Here is an 8,463-nt window from a genome sequence, read left to right as displayed (position 1 = left end):
TAACAGTCCTTTATCACATATGTCTTTGCACATATTTTCTCTTAGTCTGTGATTTACCTTATTCTCTTGAATCTAATAAGCTTTAAATTTCATGTATTTTAATTTTGAAATCTAGAATATACTTTTGATTCTCTCTCTCTTCTTCTTCTTCTTCTTTTTTTTTTTTTTTTTTTTTTTTGAGACAGGGTCTTGCTCTATCCCCCAGGCTGGAGTGCAGTGGCGCAATCTTGGCTTCCTGCAACTTCCACCTCCTGGGTTCAAGCAATTCTTATGCCTCAGCCTCTCAAGTAGTTGGGATTACTGGCACCCACCACCACACCGAGCTAACGTTTTTATATTTTTAGTAGAGATGGGATTTCACCATGTTGGCCAGGCTGGTCTTGAACTCCTGACTTCAGGTCATCTGCCCACCTTGGCCTCCCAAAGTGTTGGGATTACAGGTGTGAGCCATCATGCCCAGACAGATGACATCTTTAATCAGTTAAAGTCCCTCCTTCCTGTTATTGGAAGATAAGGTGAAGCACTGATGACCTCAATTATAGATTGAACTGGGGGAAGTTGCAATTTTATTAAGTCCTATTATCTTTGCAATTTTTCTGGCCCCTCAAGCATTATCCCTTTGAATAGTATTTTGGGTGAGAGATCGGCAGTTGTCGGTCTTCTCAGTTATGAAAGATTTTCTTTTTAGAGGATCTCTTAGCCCTTAGTCTCTTGCCACACATAGACCCAACATATGGCAAACATCTTCAGGGGGAGACTTTCCATATATTTGAGATAGAACTCTTCTCTCTAGCAAGACGTCATCTCCTAAGCACAGTGGGATTTTACTGTACCTTTCTATCCAGCCCAGCTTCTCAGTCTGTCACATCACCCTAAAATATATCGTTTTCCATATGGGAAAATCAGCCTCATGTTTGGTGTCCTTTAGTTTCTAATTTGTTGTGCTAGCCCCAAAATAACCACTGAAACCTCTCTTGTTTTCTCTTTCCCCAAGCAAAGTCCCTGCATAGGCCATGTCCCAATCCTGCAGCCATGACCAGATGACCAAATACCCAAAGGGCAGAAGATGCCTGGTGCCCACCAGCTTACCTAGGGAAGGCTCTTTCCACTCTGGAAATTTTATCTTCTTGTTTCCAGAACTCTCTTATGCTTTTTTAAAATGGGATTTTTGCTATTTGTCTTTTTTTTTTTTTTTTTAAGTTGCTGCAGCAGGAGTGCTGGCTTCTTGCTACTTTCTCCTGGCTACCAGAGCACAAGTTCATGAGTCAGCTTCTGCATCAGAGTCACAGATGCCTATGTCTTTCTACACAATCTCATTCTCTGGATCATGAAGATTATCTGTGCCATAGTATGTCTTAAAGAGTGCTCTACTGTGGTTTCTAGGTTTTTTGCCATGCTGCAGACACACTCTACAAATTTTGATAAGAATTTGACTAAATTCTTTCATTTTTTGCTTCAATTGAATCAAAATCAAATTTTACTGGAAGTTCCTCAGCTTCTGTTTCAAGACAGCAAGAAATTTATGACAAATTGAAGTTTAGCATCCTAACTGTTAACTCAACACAACACATAAATTGGTCACACCAGACTCTTTTAAGTTGAAATTTCTTTCCTTTGTTCTGAGAGTATTAGCAACTTCTCCTCATGTCACCTATATTTTCTGGCCTGTATTATCAACAGTGGACATAACTCAAACGAAATGACAAAGTGTGAACAACTGTGACCCAATTTGTGCACATGGGAAGGGATGACAAAGTCCTTGCTGCTGCCTGGTAGGTGCAGATTATAAAATGCATCTTGATTTCAGAAATGTGATAAGTGCTAAAGCTAGAAAGGTGAATAAAGCAGATACAGTCTCTACTCTTAAGGAGTTCACAATTTAATGGAGGAGATGAAGATTAATTAAATATGTATAAAAAGCAATTACATGATTTAAAGTGTATAAGGTGTCCTAACACATAGAAAGCAAGTAATAAATTTTTGATGAGCTGGGTATGAAGAAGTATAGGATGCTATCATAGCAAAAAAAAAATATGCTACATATTACCAAGGATAACTTTTCAGCTGCCATAACATTGATCGAAATAATAAGAATGCTATTCTTTTTTCACAGTCTGGTAAGTGGCCCAGGCCTGGCCAACTGGCTCTGCTTCATGCAAACCACATTCATTCTATTGTTTTGCCACCCTCAACAAGTTTACTACCACCATCAGGACTCATTAAGTCATCGGCAGTGACTAATGTTGCAGTCACTGATTTAATTTGGTCCATGTGGGCACCTGGCTCTGGTAGCCTTTGAGGCTTCCTAAGGTGGCTTTGATGAGTAGCCAAGGATGAGAACCACTGGTCCAGTGGGGTCCTTGGCTGAAACCATAATCCACCAATTTTATTCCTAGCACATTTTGTGAGTGTTCTAGGCTAAACACTTTACATGTATAATCTAATTTTCTACCTTGCTAAGGAGGTTATTATTTCCATTTTACTGATGAAGAGATTGAGGCTCAGAGAGGCTAAGTAACTTGCCCAAGGTCCCTTGGCCAGTAAACAGCAGAAACGTACGCTGGGGAGATTACCCAGAAACTCTGTTCCTTTCTCTCTTCCCAACATCCTACTTACTCAAGGCTGTACAGTCCCTCCTTGATCTGACTTAGCTTAAAAGATCATTTTGTACCAAGAAGTTGGTTGGTCCCAAGCCAAGATTTTCCAGGAAACCCCTAGTCTTCTAATACCCCTCAGTGAAAGTAACATAAAGGCCCCAGATCAAATCAGTTGATCAATTGTTACCTTTCGTAGACCCAGGTTCTGACTTGTCCTCCCAAACAGTGGCTCCCAACCTTTTTGGTACCAGGGACCAGTTTTGTGGAAGACAATTTTTCCATGGGCCACAGAGGTAATGGTTTGGTGATGATTCAAGCATGTTACATTCATTGTGCCCTTTATTTCTATTAATATTACATTGTAATATATGATGAAATAATTATACAACTTATCATAATGTAGAATCAGTGGGAGCCCTGAGCTTGTTTTCCTGCAACTAGACAGTCCCATCTGAGGGTGATGGGAGATAGTGACAGATCATCACGCATTACATTCTCACAAGGAGCATGCAACCTAGATCCCTCACATGCGCAGTTCACAATAGGGTTTGTGCTCCTATGAGAATCTAATGCTACCTCTGACCTGACGGGAGGCAGAGCTCAGGCAGTAATATGAGCAATGGGGAGCTGCTGTAAATGGAGACAAAGCTTCGCTTGCTCACCCGCTGCTCACCTCCTGTGCCCTGTTCCTAACAGTGTCCATTGCCTGGGAGTTGGGAACCACTGCTCCAGAACCCTGCCTGTGTTTATTAGGGAGAAGTTAGAAAGTTCAAGATGGATACCACTCTTTTTCCAGCAGAGGCTGCAAATTTAAGTACTGTATTTCCCAGTCTCCTTAGCTGTTAGGATTCTGGATACAAATTAGGTTAGATTCTAGACAACAAATGCAATTAGGTTTTGGATTCAGAGTAGATGTCTTTCCGCAAGATTTGGAAAGCAGAAGAGCAGTAAAGATGCTTTTCCCATCCCTTTGGGACGTTTCTCTGCTGGCAAGCAGGGTCACAGAGGTAAGGTGCTTCTCACTGGCCAGGCATGGTTGTTCACACCTGTAATCCCAGGACTTTGGGAGGTCGAGGCAGGCAGATCACAAAGTCAGGAGATCAAGACCATCCTGGCTAACACGGTGAAACCCCATCTCTACTAAAAATACAAAAAATTAGCCAGGTGTGGTGGTGGGTGCCTGTAGTCCCAGCTACTCGGGAGGCTGAGGCAGGAGAATGGCGTGAACCCAGGAGGCGGAGCTTGCAGTGAGCCGAGATCGTGCCACTGCACTCCAGCCTGGGCAACAGAGCGAGACTCCATCTCAAATAGATTAGATAGGTAGATAGATAGATAGATAGATAGATAGATTAGATAGATTAGATAGATTAGATAGATTAGATAGATAGATAGATAGATAGATAGATAGATAGATAGATAGATAGATAGATAGATAAGCAAGCGAGCCAGAAGTAGTCCCAGCTACTCGGGGGCTGAATGGGAGAATATCCGAACCTAGGAGGTGGAGGTTGCAGTGAGCCGAGATTGCATGACTGCACTCCAGCCTGGGTGACAGAGTGAGACTCCGTCTCAAAATAAGTATTTTGATCCTGTGTAAGCTGTGGAACTGCCTCCTCTGTGACGGTGGCTACCCTCAGGCCAGGCCCAGGGCCAGCACTGGGCCTGCTTCAAGGGCTCATCGGTCCCTCAGATTTCCCAGGGGAGAAAGTCCAGCCTTGACCACAGTCTGTTACCAGATTGGGCACAGTGCTGCTCAAGCCTCTCTGTCTTCACCATTTGGGAGGAAGACGAGGCTGCAATGGACAGGCTCCTCTGGGCCATTCATAAGATGGAAATCTGGGATGCCTGCATAGGCCCTGAACAATGACACTTGATTTTTATCCAAAAACCAAACCAAAAACCAAAACAACCCATGCAAAAACTCCAAAAGGCTGTTGTGGAATGAGAAGAAAGAAGACCTGGCATCCAAGAAAGACCAGGCTCTGCCACTACCTAGCTGTGCAGCCTTGGGCAAATTGCTCAGCCTCTCTGAGCTTGTATCTCTTTCTGTAAAATGGCTATGATGATACCCATCTCAAAAGCTTGTCTTAACTTGCTTAGCACAAGGACTAGCACATCCGAAGTCCAAATACATGATTGCTCATTCATTAGTTTTGCTAGCGTGGTGGCCAGCACTCATTATGTGTTTGTTGGTTGTGTTTCAAAAGTATTCTAAGAAAAAACTGAGTAGGTACAGTTCTGTCACAATATGGTTCAAAGAGGTTTGCTGGTTGCCTGAAAACCCTGACATGATTTTAATAATTTAGGTCACAAGTAACCAATTTATTACCATGACCAGTACAAGCCACAGTTACCACTTACTGAACACATACAGGGTGCCAGGAGATATGCTAATGCTCCACATGCATTATCTCATTTAATCTTCACAGTAAATGGAGAACTGAATGCACCAGACCTCAGTAGAGGAAATAGTTTACTCTGGGTGTTTCAGCAGGAAGGGGTTTAATATGGGATACTACATGCTTTCAAACACTGCAAAGCCCAAAGGAGCAGGTTCTCAGCTGGTCCTGCAGGCTTGACACCCAGACACTGCAGACCTGGTTCTCCAGGGGAGCTGCTACCTCAGAGGCTGGCACTGGAAACACTGAGTTTATGAGGACATGCAGCAGCAGCAGCAGCAGCAGCTGAGATCCAGAGATCAGAAAGCCAGAGTCAAGAAGCCACCTGCCCTGAAATTTCTTCTGGACAGTCAGGAGGCTGGAGAACATGTCTTGTGTCTTGGAGCACAGCCCTGAACAAGCACCTTACCTCTGTGACTCTGCTTGCCAGCAGAGAAACGTCCCAAAGGGATGGGAAAACATCTTTACTACACTTCTGCTTTCCAAATCTTGTGTAAAGACATCTACTTTGAATCCAAAACCTAATTGCATTTGTTGTCTAGAATCTAATCTAATTTGTATCCAGAATCCTAACAGCTAAGGAGACTGGGAAATATAGTACTTAAATTTGCAGCCTTTGCTGGAAAAAGAGTGGTATGCATCTTGAGTAAGTCAGTAGTGCCACAGATGCCATTGTTATTCCCATTTTAGAGAGGAGGAAATGGATTCTGAGACTAGGACACAGGTCATCTTTGCCCTGAGTGAATGAGCAAATCCATTCAATGGCTGGCGGAAGTCACTGAACATCGATTTTGGCCTCAAGTTCAAATCACTTCCTCAGATCCAACTTTATCAGCAATAAAGCTGATGTAGGGCCCCTCTCCGACTTGCGTGTCTATTTCCCAATTGGTGTGGAACCTGTAGGAGGGAAGGGATGGGACTCTCCAAACCTCAAAATTCTAGAATAAAAATAGCCACCACCGCAAGAGCAAGAAGGGTGGTACCCTTTGGACTTAGTGCTTTCAAGTTCCTAAGGCATTTTACATGTATTTTATCTTTAAGCTCTCCTCACTCTGTTCTCCTCCAACCAGGATAATTAATAGCAGGCTATAAGAAGTCATTTCTAAAAGGAGATTTTATTAAAGCCCTTGCCAAAGGCTCGGAGGTGTGAGTTTCCATCAGCAAGGGTAGTGATTTCAGCAGCCGTCTTAGGATGTCCTGTTTCCTTTAGCAGGATTATGGTCAGTTGTGCCTTCAAAATCAGTTCTTCCTTCTTCCTGTGCAATGGACACCTGCTAGAGGCTACAGTTGGCAGCTGACTTTGTGGCTGGGTGTGGCTATGACAACTTGGTCATCAACTGGATATAAGCAGAAGCGGTGTTTGCCATTTACACGTCACTGGCCTAAAAGAAAATTGATTAGACTGGACTTCCTCTCTTTCGCTTTTCCTTGAGCTAGAAGAGAGGTGCGCCTGAGATCGCAGTCTTACCCACACAGATGAAGATAATGCCTGAGACTCACCTGGAAGTCTTGGTCAGATAGCTGTGTCCCACTCCTAGTGTTTCCAATTCAGTAGGTTTGGCATGGGGCCTGGGAACTTCCATTTCTGACAAGTTCCAAGATGATGTTCATGCTATTGGTCCAGGGACCACACTTTGAAAACCACTGCCCTGGAACATGAAAGGGAAACAAATGGAAGACCCTGGACTTAATGGCTGAGTGCAGCAGAGCTGCCCCCAAACTGGAACTGCTGCTTTTGGACATCAGTAAGAAACCAATCAACTTCTATTTCTTTTAAGCCACTTGCGATGGTTAATTTTATGTGTCAACTTGACTGAACCATAGGATGTCCAGATAGCTGGCACCGCATTATTTCTGGGAGTGTCTGTGTGTATGTTTCTGGAAGAGATTAGCATTGGAATCAGTAGATTGAGTAAAGAAGGTCTGCTCTCACCAATGCAGGTGGGCATCATCCAATCTATTGAGGACCTGCATAGAATTAAAAAGTGGCAGAAGGGCAAACTCGCTCTCTTTTTGAGCCGGGGCATCCTTCTTCTGCTTCAGAACCCTGGAGCATCGGAACTCTGAGTTCTTGGGTCTAAAGACTGTGGGACTTACACCAGTGGTCCCCGGGTCTCTGAGGCCATCAGCCTCAAACTGAGAGTTACATCACCAGTGGCTCTGGTTTCCAGCCTTTGGACGCAGACTGAATTATACCATTGGCTTTTCTGGGTCTCCAGCTTGCAGACAGCGTATTGGGGGACTTCTAGTCCCCATAATCAAGTGAGCTAACCCCCACAATAAATATCCTCTTCTATGGCTTTATATATCCCATTGGTTCTGTTTTTCTGAAGAATGCTGGCTACCCCACCATATATATATATATGCTGATATATATATGGCTGATATATATATTATATATATATATTCCTCTTTGTGAAAGCATATATATATTTTGGTCCTCTTTGTGAAAGAAACTTCCCTTTTGCCCCATCCAGCACCCTGAGTGATTGTCTAGACAAGAAATAGGAGCCAGAGGCTGATTTTCAGCCAGCGGTTGATTTAAAGTCCAATTAATTATTCCTCTATGGTTAGGTCCTGCAAGAATTTTTTTTTTTTTTTTTTTTTTTTTTTGAGATGGAGCCTCGCTCTGTCACACAGTCTGGAGTGCAGTGGAATGATCTCGGCTCACCGCAACCTCTGCCTCTTGGGTTCAAGTGATTCTCCTGTCTCAGCCTCCTGAGTAGCTGGGATTACATGTGCCCGCCACCACACCCAGCTAATTTTTGTATTTTTGTTAGAGACGGGGTTTCACCATGTTGGCCGGGATGGTATTGAACTCCTGACCTTAGGGGATCCACCCTCCTCGGCCTCCCAGAGTGCTGGGATTACAGGCGTGAGCCACTGTGCCTGGCCGGCAGTTTCTTACAAAACTACATATACTCTTAACTGTATAATCCAACAGTCATGCATTTTTTTTTTTTTTTTTTTTTCCTTTTGTGAGATGGAGTCTCTCTCTGTGGTCCATGCTGTAGCACAGTGGCATGATCTCGACTCACTGCAACCTCCACCTCCTGGGTTCCAGCAATTCTTGTGCCTCAGCCTCCCAAGTAGCTGGGACTGCAGGCATGTGCCACCACACCTGGCTAATTTTTGTATTTTTAATAGAGACGGGGTTTCACCAGGTTGTTCAGGCTGATCTCGAACTCTTGACCTGAAGTGATCCACCCGCCTCGGCCTCCCAAAGTGCTGGGATTATAGGCATGAGCCACAGTGCCTGGCATGCTCCTCAGTATTTACTCAAATGAGTTGAAGACATGTCCACACACAAACCTGCACATAGGTATTTGTAGCAACTTTGTGCATAATTACCAAAACTTGAAAGCAACCAAAGTGTCTCTCAGCAGGTGAATGAATAAATAAGCTGTGGTACATCTAGACAATGGAATATTATTTAGCATTAAAAAGAAATGAGCCATCAAGCCATA

Source organism: Macaca fascicularis, chromosome 9 (genome assembly GCF_037993035.2).
Source record: "Macaca fascicularis isolate 582-1 chromosome 9, T2T-MFA8v1.1".
NCBI classification, from domain to species: domain Eukaryota; kingdom Metazoa; phylum Chordata; class Mammalia; order Primates; family Cercopithecidae; genus Macaca; species Macaca fascicularis.
Note: the sequence above shows the minus strand (reverse complement) of the source record.